This window comes from Chrysemys picta, chromosome 6, assembly GCF_011386835.1.
Source record: "Chrysemys picta bellii isolate R12L10 chromosome 6, ASM1138683v2, whole genome shotgun sequence".
Taxonomy (NCBI): domain Eukaryota; kingdom Metazoa; phylum Chordata; order Testudines; family Emydidae; genus Chrysemys; species Chrysemys picta.
The window spans coordinates 41,383,921-41,401,066 of NC_088796.1; the positions used below are offsets into that span (position 1 = coordinate 41,383,921).

General features: G+C 39.3%; 2 long non-coding RNA genes across 2 annotated transcripts in view; both read right to left on the reverse strand.

Annotated features, from left to right (window-relative positions):
• The window catches only part of LOC135972353 (uncharacterized), a 35,888-nt gene that overhangs the window by 12,173 nt on the left and 6,569 nt on the right, over positions 1 to 17,146 (reverse strand). The window lies entirely within an intron of this gene.
• LOC101948056 (uncharacterized) lies at positions 3,646 to 13,964 on the reverse strand. The gene is made up of 3 exons (XR_006172510.2): positions 13,880 to 13,964; positions 8,650 to 8,719; positions 3,646 to 3,780 (listed from the first exon to the last, which is right to left on the reverse strand). It is a non-coding gene; the product is annotated as an uncharacterized LOC101948056 (long non-coding RNA).

Consider the following 17,146-nt stretch of genomic DNA (forward strand, 5'->3'; position numbering starts at 1 on the left):
GAATAACAGAAAGATGTATGAAGAGTGAAGGGTATGTCTACACTTCGAGCTGGGTCTGTAATTCGCAACTTGAGCAGACATACCCAGACAGGCTGTGATCATACTGAAAATACAAGTGTAGTTGTAACAGTGTAAGCAGCAGGAGGGGTTAGGCTCCCTCAGGATGTTCCTGCATCTCGTGAGCCCCATCAGCCCCTTGCATCACAATGGCTACAGTGTATTTTTAGTGTATTAGCTTCCTCAGAGTTAATGTGCATATTCTCATGGAGCTGGGAATAACACTCCCAGCTCAAAGCATAGACATACTCTAAAAGGTACACTGCCAAAGTGGTGCACAGTGTTTTAGCCACATAACTCCCTGCTAAAATCTGTCAGCACCACATATGTTTCTATCCCTCCCCCTCTCCAGTTTTTGGGAGCGAGATTGGAATCTTTCCTCTTTCTGCATCTCCTCTTGGCAGTTCCTTTCCCCCCTCCCTTTCTTTGTGGGGAAAGCTATTTCATCCCATATGATGAAGGGGGCTGTCTGCCCAGTAAAATGAAAATGTTATGGCATCATGCAGAGGCAAATTAAGTGGAGCCTAGATTCATCATATTTCTAGCTTCCTCTCATTCCCTCAAAGGATCCACTTTAATTTGCCATTAGCCTCATATAAATGAACATGTTTAAAACAATGCCACTGGAAAATATAACACACTTTGTGACATAAACCAGATTGTTAATTTTAATCAGTAAATAGGGTTAGCCAATCACCAATCTTGTTTCTTGCACAATTCTATTAAAATCTATTGTACCAATGTCGGTTAGACAAAAAACAATTACCATGACTATGATCATTTATAAGAGCAGTTATTGCAATGAAAAATGAGTCACAGGGTCAATGTCTCCAGCTTTCAGCCTTAGAACACTAAGTACTTTTTAGGGAACTGTGATATAAGGGCTGAGAGGTAAGTCAAGTGGGGAGTGTTAAAGGGGCTTTCCAGAAGCTGAGTGGGTTGCATGGGGAATGGTGAGAACAGAGAGGGAGCTGGCAGCCTAGGATGTGGTGGGTGGGAGTTAGATGTCTGGAATGTTTGGGAGTAAACCAACTACTGGGAGGGGTTAGAGACTGACTAGATGTCAGTGGCAAAAGAGGTTAAAGTGAGAAGGAGGGAACCAACAGCTGAGAGGAGGAAGTTGGACGGGGGTGTTTTTGTGAGGGTTGTGGAAAGGTCAAGATGAATGTTAGGGTGGAGACAGCAGGAAGGAATAGGAGGTGTGGACAACTATACAAACCCAGTACCTCAGTCGGTTTACTGATCATGTTTGAGTGTTCTAAGAAAAGTATACAATTTAGCTGTGTGTGTGTGTGTACACATATGGGTATATAGAGATCATTGTCTTTTAAATCAACTGCAAAAGATAGCGCTAAAGAGCCTGAGATTATACATCAAAATGTTTAAATGATTCCACTTGGACATCATCTTGTGACGACAACATATTCTCTATGAATAGCGTTGATGCTAGCTCTCTTGTGTGTAAAGAAAAACTCTGCTATGGGGGACTTCAATTTGGGAGACATACACTGGCACTCTTGAGCAGCCAGTAATAAAACTTCATTATTTTCTAAAAATTATATATGATAATTTTCTTAACAGAAGAGCTCATTGCTGAGGTATCAGTGATCATAATCTGATTACATTGACACCTCCTCATCAATTATTGGGAGTGGACCACATCCACCCTGACCGAATTGGCTTTCAACATTGGTTCTCCACTTGTTAGGTAACTCCCTTCTCTTCATGTACCAATATATATTTATAAGTGTATCTGTAATTTTCACTCCATGCATCTGAAGAAGTGGGTTTTTTACTCACAAAAGCTTATGCCCAAATATATCGGTTAGTCTTTAAGGTGCCACCGGACTCCTTATTGTTTTTGTAGATACAGACTAACACGGCTACCCCTCTGATACTATTCCTTATAGATATTCAAGTGGAGTGCATGAAAAAGCAGTAGTCTACCCTCTAAATTTTGGAGGATGCACTCGACTGGGAGCTGAAAAATTTGGCCCCTTGTTATCTTTCTAACCCCTTTATTTGTTAAGAGTGATTAGTTATATGGACAATCCCCATAAACAAGTTACAGCCAAGATCTGGCACAACATCAGAAATACAATTTCTGAATGCAATATAAAACTTAATGGGTACAGTCAATAATGAGAGACCCAGGCTTTTCACAAGGACAAATTGATTCGACATTCCAAATATGGACAAGTTTTGGCCTAAAAAGCTATTGCCATAAAAGCACATAAATAGCGGGTTTCGCATACCCAACAATAAAGATGCATTTCATATAAGCATTGACTGCACTATCTGCAGGGCAGAAGCTATAGTTTTATACTTCAGTCCTCACAAACATCTATAGTAACTGCATCCTATTGAAAAGTTGATACCAAGACCTGTTAAAGGGTTTATACCAGCAACCTGTAAAATACTAATGAACCTAACTCAATGCAACTTCATAGGCACCATTGCCCTTTGAATAAATATTTAAATACAGAAATGAGTCAAAAGCACTGTTTGAAAGCTATAAAAACATACTATCTTTCCCAACCTGTATCATCTATAGAAGTTTTATTTCATCAGGCTTTGATGACAGAATATACAAAAAAAGCACAGCAGTCGTAATAAATGAAAATTACAAGAAACCTCCTATTTTCTTGTAATATGGTCCTGACAACTAATATAAGCCTTTTAGGCAATACACACTGAATAACACGTTGGAAATTGTTATTTCTCAAATCCCACAGTTGTGTATCCTTGGTGTTAATGACGTTAACATTTTGTGAAACTGTTATAAAAGCTCTATTACTATTGTTGACGCTATCTAAAATGGCAGCCCTAAGAACATGGATGAATCCGGCAGGACAACAAGAATCTATATGGCTTAACCTGTTCTGAATAAACCTCATAATAGAGCAAATCACTAAAAGCAACACAGAACTGTGATCAGTTTGCAAGGCCATAGGGAAACAATCACTTCTTTTAAATTAAACAACATATGTACATGGTCTGGCTTTTTATCCATTTGATATTATTTGGTATAGGCACCACTCCACACCCATACTTACTTAGATTTGTTATTATATAAAGATACATAATTTCAGTTGTTAATTTTATTTTTAATTAAAGAGTTTGAAGGGGAAAATCCTTTTCCGTGGCTTTTTATTTTCTGTCTTTATCTGAGTGATACAAGACCTAATAATCTTGATAAGTCAAGCAACACTTGTATATATCCATTGATACAGAATATAAGAAATTTTCTTTAGTAAGCAGAAGGTATTTTTAACCAGGAAAGGCTCTAACTTTAACCTTCCTGAATCCCCTGCTAGCATTAACCTACATGAATTAACAGTAGATTGAATGTCTCATTATTTTAATATTCACTCATGCAGTTATTAACATCTCCTTTTCTTTCTCTCCTTCTGTCTGGTCCAATCTTCTTAATGTATTCCACCATAGTGCTGAAAGGCAGTGATAGCTATACCCGACTCGTCTGGTACTGTTGTTAATGGAATGGACAAGTAAGTAATCTTGTCATCTTTTGGTAACACCGTCCTCCTGACATCTTTATTATTAGTCTTTTAAAATAACAACTAATAAGGGCCAATCCCTTCCCCCTCTCCAATGCTGCAGACTTTGAAGGGGATAAAAGGAGTAAATATCCTGTTGAGGGGCCATAGTCAAGGGGTATCTGTCTTGCATAACATCCTTCATTGGCAACCCCTGGGAAAAATCCTGTGGAAGTGAAGGCTGAGTTTAATAGTATGATCAAAGCTATTACCTCAAAATAAATATTTCTACCTTTAAACATTGTATAATGATTTCTTTACTACTGTTAAGACTAGGTAAACCTGCTCGTTTCACTTGAGTGATCAGATTACAGAGCTAACAGTAGCTCAGCATGTGCATTTTTTCTAAATTAAATTCTTGATGATTAAATACATTTCTTTTAAAAGGTTGTTTGAGATTTGTAGTGACTGGTATTTACACAGAACAGATCTCTGATCACCATGGTCCCAATTCTGTGACTTAGGGACAGATTCTCAAAGGTATTCAGGCTCCTAACTTCCATCAACTTCCTTTGAGGATCTGGCCCTTAATAACCTACATTTTCAAACTGCATGAACATGATCCACAAAGGAATAGGTAAGTGAAACCCACAATGCCTCTCTTAGCCTAGGAAGTGTTTAGTTATCAAGAAAGCTTCCTAAAATATTTAAAACTGATGCTGATTTTTCCCCCCAGGGTTTAGTAAGGAGCAGAGCCCATTATCATTGATCAACACACATTGTGGAAAATTAAACCTTTCCAGATTATTACCTCATGATGGTTAAGGATGTTTCAGAAGTTGTTTAGTTATGTGATACGTTTCATTAAAAAGGAAGGCCAATGTAAATGTAAATAATCTGATTCATGCTGTATTGTGCTCAGTGCCAAGCCAAAGTCAATTACACAAGAGGTTTGTGAGTTGTAGATATTTGCTTTACTCATAAAACTGCCACTCCCCTGTTCTATGTGTTCTGGGAAAGTTATCATTGAGGATCACAATAGGGAAGGATTACAATAGGAACATCCCAACTTGCTATCTATGTTTAATAGGATAGAATTGCTTTATCTTGGAAGAGAATATAATATGAGAGTGTAGTCTTGTTCTTGATTTTTAATTAGATTTGGTCCTCACATATGGCTTTGTCAATAATTGGATAATTGCATGAGTTCCTCCTGTGTTTGAGAGCTGTCTCTGTACACTTCCTGCAAATAGACTTTTATTATTAGCAACAACACACCTTTGAAAAACATACTTCCTTTAGCCTGTCATTAGTTTGATCAGCTGAAGGACTGCAGTGTATTTAAAGGAGTGTTAAGAATGGACAGCAGTTGAAATTAATATTTCCAAATTCACATTTAATTTAGATTATAAGGACACTGTCAAAGCATTTGGATCCTGCATTTTAATTTGTATGTTATATTTGTGAAAGTGCTGCTTATTTTGTTAGCAGTTGGGGAAGAAGGGATTTAAAGTAACCTTTCTAGCACTTAGAAAATAACTTTCTTTTTCTAAAGCATAACATAATAATTCTTGTCTCTTCAGCTGGGTTTATTAATAATACTTTGTGGCTACAAACATAGCCACACCTGGGCACCCTGCTGCCTAGTGCAATTCTCAACCCTGAGTTAGGTGCAAGGCATCCCATGCATTGTATGGGGAGAGTAAAGCACCTAAGAAAAGGATTCTTAGAGGGAGAAAACCAAGTGGGGAGCCACCTAAACTAGTCAAGAATGAAATACAAAGGAAAGGGACGGGACTTGGGCCCAGAGCCACAAAGGCGTTTAGGTGCCTATGTCTCACTGATCTGGGCCTTAGGTACCTGACTAATAGGCTGGAGAGAGGCACTTATCTCCACTTGGAATTCTCAGCTGTGAATTCTCTCCTAGAGTTAGGTGCCTTCAGGTCAGCCCTTTCTCATAAAAAATGAAAGACTCTCAATAGCCCAACTTGGATCTAAGAGCCCTACCTTCAAAGTCCTATGCTGCCTGATTTGGTGTGGGGACTTGAACCCAGGTCTCACACATCCATGGTGAGGGCCCTAACCACCATTGCTCAAAGTGGGCAGAGATGATTTTGCCTGGGCGCATACCTTAATTCTATTTCCTGGTTTTCAGAAGTTTAAGTTTTTCTGAACTCTATGTTCTGTAAGGGCACAAGATGCCACTGGATGACACTAGTTCCGAACTAAGTCTTTGTCAGTTAATTTCCTTGGGGTTTTGGTTTGGTTTTTGGTTTGTTGGTTTTTGGTTTGTTAGTTTTTAAAACTGAAAGATAATTATTTATTTGTTTGTTTAGGAGTTAGTGATCATTGGCATGTGAGTGTAAGGTTCAAGCCTAGCCACTGACCCATCTGTGGAACTTAATCCTTTGTTGAATAACATTTTCAATATTAACAGGAGGACTTGTGGCACCTTAGAGACTAACAAATTTATTAGAGCATAAGCTTTCATGGACTACAGCCCACTTCTTCGGATGCATACGAAGAAGTGGGCTGTAGTCCACGAAAGCTTATGCTCTAATAAATTTGTTAGTCTCTAAGGTGCCACAAGTACTCCTGTTCTTTTTGTGGATACAGACTAACATGGCTGCTAATCTGAAATTTTCAATATTGCTTCCCCAAAGGGGTGGTGGGTGCCATGCAAAAGCAGGGCTAAATGTTGGGTGATTTAGACCCTTTGGAGCCTAATCATAGCTATGGTTTGAACGTCAGGAAACATTGGTAGAATCTCAGTCTTAAAAAATGCTGGTTTTGGTGGGGACAACATCTCAGGGGTCGCTATATCAAATGACCCTAAATTTGGATCGCTAACTAGGGCCTGCACCTTAATGAGGCACACCAAATTTCAAGGCAACTTGAGTAACCATGTGGATTTTATAGCACTTAGAAAAGCCTTCCTTTAAAAGAAAGGGTCTTCTCAACCTTAACTAAGTGGAGCTGGCAGTGGTCAGCAAATCCTTGCATGCATACTGAAGTTCAGAATAAACTCTCACTTTGTTTCATCTTCTTTTGCAATGGCAGTATATATGTTAGTGATCATGAAGTAGTAATATTCACATTGTGAGCAGCTAGTGGCATTGTTTCAAAATTGCTACTTATTAATGTCACCATAGTTATCCATAAAAACATCACTGAACAGTGATTCTAATCTAGTGCTACCCTAGAATGTAGCTGCTTTTTTAAAGGGAGAGTAAATAGCCTATATAGCAGTAACATTGGTGATATCTAGAACACAATCTCAAATGACAGGTTAATATAATATTTATAGTTTGATTTTAAAAAGGGGTACAATAAACATGGTTGTTCTGTACTGTGTAAAACTAGTAAAATAACAAATGTGCATATTTTATTTTTGCATTTAATATAATTATACCAGATAATCAATGAAGGAAAAATACACTAAGATATACAAGTACTTAGTAGGAGAAGTGCTAATGTGTTACTGATGAAAAAGAGTTAATTTCTGGAACACAAATAGGTCTACCTCAAGAAATGATTCATTTAAAAAAGATTCTAGAATATATTTGTGTCGCTAAAACAAAGGAAAGTTTTTGCAAGAAACAACTGAACTGAATATTTTTACAGCCACACCCACATGAAGACTTGTACCCCTTATATTCTGTTGCCTATATGACAAAATGTTTGATCAGAGAAATTAACCTGGTATATTAGAAAGACTGTTCTGTTTTAAAAAATCTATATATAGCTTCTAAAGATAAATACTGGTGAGAAGCTCACTATCTGTGAGCTGGACTAATGCTATGTGGTATTCCAGGAGATTCCTTAACAGAATACAAACTCTATGTCCCTAACATTTGGTCAGTCCAAAATATAGCTAGTAATCCTGCTGGCTCTAAAATTAACAAAGCCTGGTTGACATATTAAACCAGGTATACTGTATACAAGGGAGAGTCACTGGGTTATTATGAGTCCAATCAAGAAAAGTATACTCACTTTCTAATTTATTTTTAATTTGCAGGAATCAACTTGGAAGGCTGTTATATAAAACAATTCAGTGAGGACACTTACTCCCTGCACCAAGGAGGTCATGGTATTTGTAATCCAGAGACCATTCAACATGGTCTTCTTATTCAATACCATGAATTCCAAATACAAAAATCTGAGTTGGCAGCAAAAATGGAACTATCTCTACCCTCATTTAATCACACTAGGCAAACCAGATTTATTATGACTCAGTGTCCCTGGAACAACTGGAGAAGGTTATCTGATGTATTACATTACACCAGGATAAATAAGATTAAAGATCTTATTATATCTCTGGAAACCAAACAAGTGTTCTAATGAGGCTATATTCCCTCCACATGCTCTCTCCCACCAGTACTGAATATTTTTAACCTCAGTCCCATATTTATATCCTGCATACACACACGTGCATAACTACAAGCTTTTTCTGCTAATATCTTAACTGTTCTAATCTGCGCTACTTGTCAGAGATGTCTCTTTCCATATTGCCACATTTAATAACTGAACATCTTGCTGGGGTCAGTCACATTCAATTGATCTGATTTTATAGTTAAAACAGGAAAAGCTATCTGATTCCTAGAATTATTGATTACAAGCCTTCCGTAATCAGCTTCCTGTTCCCACTTGTAATTACCCATCCATAGTGCCATCCTGCTTGTAGTTTCAACACTTGCTCAACTTGTGGGGTGCAGATTGAGATCATTTTCTGGTTTACCTTCCTACCCTTGCCTATAAATGTAAGGTTAATTTCTTAATGTGGGGCCCTATTTGAATCTAGTTTAGACTCTTAAGAATTGCTCTCTATCCTTCTACCCATGTCTCCTAAAACTATGCATATCTAGGAAAACCGTCACTTAGCTATCTTACATAGGGATGAATTGCATTGCACACTGTTTACAAGTAGCAGCAGTGGCAGCCCCATGACAATGAGTTTCAATTCTGACCTCACCGGGCTGCGTGTAAAGGGTGAGGGGGTAGTTCTGGCTACTTCTCCATTCAGCCCATGAGAAATGACTTTGTTTGAGACAACTGCATTTTAAACTTTTTTAGCTAAGAATGAATACCCATATACCTTTTTGTTCTATGCCTGTACAGCCGCTAGCACAATGGAGTCCTGGTCCATGATTTGGGAGTCCTAGGTGCTATTGCAATACAAATAATAAAACTGGTTCATTTACAATTAAGGTTGCTACAGTCCACCTAATTCTGATACACAGCACAAAATGAAAACACTGCAGGTTGGTTTTTTTTTTTTAAACAAAAGCCTAAGCCTTAAGCTATATTAACAGTACTTCAAAGCCTCAGAATTCATATATTTTGTTAACAGAGATTGGCTAGACTCTCAGTTGGTGTAAAGCAGCATTGTTCCATTGACTTTCAATGGAACTATGCCAATTTACCCCAGCTGAGGATCTGGCCATACTATTGCTGTGTGAAAATTCACCTTATACATTTCTGTGACAGACTTAACTCTGACTAGAGCTGGTAAAAAAAAAAAGGACGTCACTTTTGTGAATGTTTTCATGCAAATCAGATCATTTTTTGATCTCCGAGCAACTCTTCAGTGAAAAGTCTCATTGAGATGTTTCAGTCAGTTCTACAGCTGGCCAAAAGTCACCAGGGCCTGATGAAATGCATCCTAGAATACTCAAGGAGCTAATAGAGGAGGTATCTGAGCCTCTAGCTATTATCTTTGGAAAATCATGGGAGACGGGAGAGATTCCAGAAGACTGGAAAAGGGCAAATATAGTGCCCATCTATAAAAAGGGAAATAAAAACAACCCAGGAAACTACAGACCAGTTAGTTTAACTTCTGTGCCAGGGAAGATAATGGAACAAGTAATTAAGGAAATCATCTGCAAACACTTGGAAGGTGATAAGGTGATAGGGAACAGCCAGCATGGATTTGTGAAGAACAAATCATGTCAAACCAATCTGATAGCTTTCTTTGATAGGATAACGAGCCTTGTGGATAAGGGTGAAGCTGTGGATGTGGTATACCTAGACTTTAGTAAGGCATTTGATACGGTCTCGCATGATATTCTTATCGATAAACTAGGCAAATACAATTTAGATGGGGCTACTATAAGGTGGGTGCATAACTGGCTGGATAACCGTACTCAGAGAGTTGTTATTAATGGTTCCCAATCCTGCTGGAAAGGCATAACGAGTGGGGTACCGCAGGGGTCTGTTTTGGGACCGGCGCTGTTCAATATCTTCATCAACGACTTAGATATTGGCATAGAAAGTACGCTTATTAAGTTTGCGGATGATACCAAACTGGGAGGGATTGCAACTGCTTTGGAGGACAGGGTCAAAATTCAAAATGATCTGGACAAATTGGAGAAATGGTCTGAGGTAAACAGGATGAAGTTTAACAAAGACAAATGCAAAGTGCTCCACTTAGGAAGGAAAAATCAGTTTCACACATACAGAATGGGAAGAGACTGTCTAGGAAGGAGTACGGCAGAAAGGGATCTAGGGGTTATAGTGGACCACAAGCTAAATATGAGTCAACAGTGTGATGCTGTTGCAAAAAAAGCAAACATGATTCTGGGATGTATTAACAGGTGTGTTGTGAGCAAGACACGAGAAGTCATTCTTCCGCTCTACTCTGCTCTGGTTAGGCCTCAGCTGGAGTATTGTGTCCAGTTCTGGGCACCGCATTTTAAAAAAGATGTGGAGAAATTGGAAAGGGTCCAGAGAAGAGCAACAAGAATGATTAAAGGTCTTGAGAACATGACCTATGAAGGAAGGCTGAAAGAATTGGGTTTGTTTAGTTTGGAAAAGAGAAGACTGAGAGGGGACATGATAGCAGTTTTCAGGTATTTAAAAGGGTGTCATAAGGAGGAGGGAGAAAACTTGTTCACCTTAGCCTCTAAGGATAGAACCAGAAGCAATGGGTTTAAACTGCAGCAAGGGAGGTCTAGGTTGGACATTAGGAAAAAGTTCCTAACTGTCAGGGTGGTTAAACACTGGAATAAATTGCCTAGGGAGGTTGTGGAATCTCCATCTCTTGAGATATTTAAGAGTAGGTTAGATAAATGTCTATCAGGGATGGTCTAGATGGTATTTGGTCCTGCCATGCGGGCAGGGGACTGGACTCGATGACCTCTCGAGGTCCCTTCCAGTCCTAGAATTTATGAATCTATGAAAAAATTAGATGAAACTTTCACAAACACAGCAAAATCTTAAGTATGTTTTGTTGTGATTTAAATTCAAAATGGCAATGGAAAATTTTGTCAAAGTTGTGTGTGTCAAGAAATTTTGACCAGCTGTAACTCAGACCCACAAGACATATGGACAAACTCTTCCAACACTGACATGTACAAATTATACATTAGACAGTCAAATATACACATATATTAGTGATGTAATAGGACAAAAGAGTTTATCCATATGTCTTGTGGATCAAAGATAAAGTTGTTACTGGCTACCTTGGTAAAACTTCTCTGGGAAATGAGAGCTATTCAGTGGGGGGAGATGGGCGGGGGGGGGGGGGGGGGGGGTTGAGAGTGGAAACTTCAAGAGGCACTTGAAGCCAGGAATAGCCCTTTTGAGCTTGTTTAAAGTTTTATGATTGTTGAAGCAAAAGGCAATCTCCAGCATTCACTACACCCCCTTTTGAAAGATGCAGCATGACAATTTCCTCCTGCTGCTGGATGCTGTCACTCCCACACCTTTCCTGGTGAGTCCCCATTTGGGGCATAGAGCGCTAATGGACACATTAGCTAGTCCCCCAAGTTTGGTTGGGGAACATTAGGGCAGCATTTTTTCCAGACCTCACAGTGGCTCAAAGGAGTGGGAGGAGACTCTCTACTCTCTTTCCTCTCCTCCCCCATAGGAAGGGCCCCAACATGTTTTTAAAAATGTATAATTGGCATAAGCCGGGCTCTTAGTGTCACTGTGTGAACAAAAATTTCTGTCTTTTCTGAAATTTGGCATGAAAATATGCTAATGTCTTGAGTCCATACAAAGGGTTTGCTGTTGGAATGACACTGTCCAGCCCGTTAGATATGTCTTAATCCAGAAAGCAGAGCTGTGTTCCCGCAGAGTTCTTTTGCCCTTAATGGAAATGCTTAGCTCATCCCCTCACACTTCCTCTGAGATTACTTAACATTGGTGGATCCCTAGGGACAGACCACATCATCCTGATGTTGACAAATGCCTTGCTAAAGGGAATAATAATGAGTAAAATGGGCTCACGCAGACAAACTTGCCATCCCAAAGGGTCCTGGAAATCCCACTGCATGAAAAAAAAAGATAGATACTTTATTAGCTAAATATTGTCATAGTAACACTCCATCAAGTGTCTGTGGAGGTCCAGATTCTGCCTGGCTGCTCCAGAAGTGCTTGACAGGAAGAGGCAAGAAGGTTTCTTCCAGCCTTTGCACCACTCTGCAGTGGCCAGGCAAGGGACAATGTCATTCCATGCCATCCCTCCCTTGAATCTTCTAGGGCGCAAGATACCCCAAAGGGAACAGGGAAGAGGGAGCCCATGCTCCACCACCTAATCAGTGACCAGTACAGCTGTCACCTGGAGTACAGGGAAGAGTATGCTGTCGCAAACGGACATAGGAGTGTGATGAGGAGCTCCAGGAAGACTTCCACCAGTAGCTCTACCCTGCCACTGCTCCCAATGCAGGCCAACGTTTATAAGGTCCCATGCAGCCCCGAGTGAGTAGCCATGCTTGTATAAAGTGGAGGAAAGAAATGTCTGTGGGTTAGTTAAGAAATAGCTATTCAGGAGTGTGGTGCAGTATATGACTAGAGATTGTAATTGCTATGCCCAGTTTTGGACATTATCTTATCCTGATTTATGAAATATCATTTCCATTCTGCTAAATAACTATAGCAACAGCCTTTCAGAGTTGTCTCCACAATATTTTAATGTTGTTATAAGTAACAACTATTATTATGCAGACAAAAACACCTTGCCAATCAATGCATGTGAACTCCACTTTAAAAGTGAATTAATGTTGTCTATTGACTTTTGACTTTGTATTTTAAGCAGATGGGATGTGTCCATGACAACTTTCCTTTTGAAAAGTTAAATCCCAAAGAGAAAAAAGGTCCAGAATTTCTGTTGATAAAATGGAGTATTGGCTGCTTTCTTTGTGGTGGTTGTTGTTATGGGTGGGTTTTTTTGTTTGTTTGTTTGGTTGGTTTTTTTAGCTGAAATCAGACTGGATATGACTCTTAGTATTTCTAATTTTAATTATCATATCCTTAAAAGAATAGGCTACACCAGGGGTAGGCTACCTCTGGCACGCGTGCCGAAAGCGGCACGCGAGCTGATTTTCAGTGGCACTCACACTGCCGGGTCCTGGCCACCAGTCCGGGGGGCTCTGCATTTTAATTTAATTTTAAAAGAAGCTTCTTAAACATTTTTAAAACCTTATTTACTTTACATACAACAATAGTTTAGTTATATGTTATAGACTTATAGAAAGAGACCTTCTAAAAACGTTAAAATGTATTACTGGCACGTGAAACCTTAGAGTGAATAAATGAAGACTCGGCACACGCTTCTGAAAGGTTGCTGACCCTTGGGCTACACTTTAGCATTTCGTATTCTGAAACAAAACCTTCCTGTCTTCTCTTGGGCAGGAGCTTAAGACATCTGTGTCACTATGGAGAATTAAAACTAAAATGTAAAGTCACCTCAGTGGAAGGTTGGGGAAGCAGAGATCTTTAACATCTTTTGAAAAGTCACAATTGTATAAACTGATACTACTGATTTTAATGAGTGACATTACTAATTAATGTATTTCTTGCATGTGTCAATGATACACTCAAAATATAGATATTAATATTGAATCACTGTATGATGCTATTATGGATAGGATTTAGTCTGATAAATGAAATATATCAGCCAATTACAACATAAGCAAAATACTGTTGCTTGAAAAATATTTTTTCCTTTTTTAGTTCCTTCTCCAAACTTTATTGAGCCATTGGGGGGATAATGGAATATCCTTGATTCTAGCCCCCTTTCTCTTGACACTGCATAAATCAAGGGTGAAATTGAAACAGTGAATCATCATAGCAAAGGAGAAGAGCTTCTTATTAGTAATAAGTAGGGAAAAGAAAGCCACAGGGTTCTGCTGTTCCAGTTCTAACAATTCTTTTCTTTCTTGTGTCATTTTCACATTGATCAGATTAACTGATGCCTCTTTAGACACTAATTGCTGTATTGATGAGTCTGAATTGGCTGGTCACACTGGTTAGCTGAAAAAAAATATTCCTACGAGGTAAAAATGTTAATTGTATTGATAATTACTTTAAAGCTTTTATCTTACTTTAGCCAATGTCCATTTCCATGGAAACAGGAACAGGTACAGCAGCATTCAGCAGAACTGTTCTGAACTCTTGGCAATGTCAGCCATGGCTGAGGGTGGAAAGACAATTATGCAAACTGCACTTACAGATTTTATAAGACTCCTGAAGTTTCTAGTGTTTTAACTTAGAAATATAGGAAGGAAAGTCATCTTAGGGATGAGACTCCACCTTCATAGGCAGTAGGGCCAAATTATGGTCTTGATTTTGCCCTCAACTGCGTTGGAGGGGGGGTCTGAGGGTTGTTTGGCAATTGGAGTCCTCAGGAGAAATTCTACCTGACTCAAAAACAACTTTCTTGGGGGTTCTTGGGCTGAATACAGCAGTTACACAACCCTTAGCCCTTGTCTTCTAGGAACATCTTTGAAAATTTTCCCACCATGACTACCAGTTCATCTGTAATTGTAAGCAGACTAGTAGTTTAACCTATCCAGATAATTTGCTCCTTTCGGTCCAGCAGTGACATAAACAATTTAAAGTGCCATCAGTGTAACTGTGGAAACTTCCTAAATATCAAATACCTTTTAGTATTCTGGAATAAGTATTTTTTTCTTTCAAACCCTGCAAAGGTTCTATATATTTCTGTGTACTGCTTGCACTTGCTTTATGAAGTAGGAATTATTTTGGATTCCTGCTACTAGTTATTTGGTAGATGATGTTACTGGTCTTTATGAAGTTCCCATATTTTGTGAAGCAGATTTAGGTAATGAATTATGATTTAAGTAAAGCATGGATAAGGGGTAAGGGAGGAGAACTATAGTGAAACGTAACATATGTCAAGGTGAGCTTCCTATAAATAAGTGTACCCCATTGGGACAATTAAGGCAAGTTGGCTGATATATGTGATGACTTCGCTAGGCATCTGTTCTTTGCAGCCCTTCTCCACCCCTCACCAAATGAGGAGGAGGAGGAGAAGCTTGGTAGCCTTGATGTCAATAGGCCACTCTGAATGACTTGTTCATCAGAAGTTCAAACAAGGGGCAGTGTCACAGGGAGGCTGGAGCCATTGCCCCTGGACCAGAGCAGGTGAGCCCAATCTAGCCAATTAAAGGGGGTGGGGGTACCTACAGAGGGCCTATAAAGGGCTGCTAATTGGGAGGGAAAGCCACACTGGAGCAGAGCTAATGCCTGTGGTGGGTCCCTAGAGCAAGGGGCTCAAAGAAGTAGCACTGGGGTGGCTGCTTCAGGGTGGGAACAGAGCTGATGGAAACTGGGATGTTACCAGGAACAGGTGTGCTAGAAACCCTTGGGAGAGGTAGCCCTGAGGCTAAGCTGAGATTTTTTGTTTGTTTGTTTTGCTAAGTTTAGACTTTTTTTTTCCTGTTTGTTTGTTAGCCTCTGTAAGTTAATAAATCTCCTTGCAAATGACTGGGTGTGGCAGCACATGCTTTTGAGCTGGGGAGAAACACAGCCTGGTGACATGTAGCTATCATACTCTACAGCAGAACAGTCATGCCATATCAATGACATAATTAGTACCCAGTGGGCAGCACTAGCTATGGAAGGCATGTCTTGATCTGGCTTGCTGCTGAAACTGATTTTTCTTCCAAATGTCAAATTTAACCCCATGCAGGGTAACCAAGCTGTCTCTGTCAGTCATGTTTCCTATAACATTTCATCAGCTATTGGCACATGATCAGGAAGAGTTTAACTGCTGCTCATGGCATTAACATGATGTTACATTATATTTTTTAAAAATTGTGTTACAGTAGCACTAAATAATAAACACTTAATAAAAGACAGTTGCTGTCCCAAAGAGATTACAATCTACATAGAGAAGACAAGAATTATTATTTTTCCCAATTTACAGAAGGATAATAGCGTACAGATTGATCCAGTGACTTGCTCAAGATTCTATATAGATAAATTCCATGGCAGAGTCAGGTTTACAGCCTAGTTCTCCAGCACCTTAACCACAAAACCATCCTTCGTCTCTAAAACAAGATTAAGTGAGAGACTGTGACCATGGGAGATAGAAAAAAGATTAAAATATCTAAATGTGTCAAAGCAAACGTCAAGGTTTAAGTGTGTCTTAATTAAACAAACTTATCTGATGTAGCATAAAAGTACTTCAATGCCAGCATATTTTGTTTGTTTTGGAAATACCTCCGTTGTATAGATCCAATCAAATGTCAGTTTGTTTGAAAGTTATAACTAGTGACATGTTTTCTTTCAATAGCTCCTGTGCCACTAGGACTACTTTAATTAAAATAACTTGTTCCATGAGAGAGCAGAGATACCACTGCTTAAAAACACCGCACTGCTACACTCTAAATTGTTCTGCTTAATGGCATTAGAAGCACTAGTTTGTCCTGATCAACAGTTCTGCTGACGTCCTAGGTGCCAACTGAGAGCCAGAACAGGTGGGTCTTCCATAAACAAGAGTGTTAATGGGAAATGTTAGGCCATGTAAATACTGTACCACAGAACAGATCTCTGCACCATGGCCCTTCTATTATAAACCCTGTTTTCCTGAGGTTTATGACCTGCCTATATGTAGAATTATTTTACACACAACCATTAACACTGAACTGAAACGGCCAAAAAAAGGAACTGCCTAGGACAAATAGAAATTCACAGTCAAGCCCTATGTTTAAATGGGGTCTTAGGCAAAGAAGTTCAGAACTGTCCTGAATCTTTGGCTATCCCCCCAAAACAAACTGACCCCAAACCTTACCTGTGGTTCTGCTCCTGTTGGATGAGGCACTGCCAGCTCCTAACCCCACCTGCGCCATCTTCCTTCCTCCCCATGACTTTCCCAACAGACCTGCTTCTTCCTCCATCATAAACATCCCAGACACACCTGTATCCTCTATATTTTGAAAGAACTGATTGCAGAACCCAGCAGCTCTGGCAGCCTCTGATAGTCCCTGGCTCCCACTGAGTTAAAATCTCCAATGCTCTGATGTAAGTATTGTACTGTAAATCATGTAAGCCTTAAAGCATGTGACTTTTGAATTCAGTGATGGATGTAGCCCAATCATCACAAAGCTGCCAGGGCTACAGTTAACATAGCAGGACTGAAGGGGTGTATGAATTAGAAATCACAATAGGACTTACTCAAGAGTCATATCTTAGAGGAGTATTGGAGAGCCATGGAAAAACGGCTTCAAGATATTTGTATAACTGGATTCTTTTGCCCATCTCAGATTTGCCATACTGCAAACAAACATGCATGTTACCCATGAATGTTGATAAAATCTAAAATATCTTTCCAAGCCCAGCTCTAC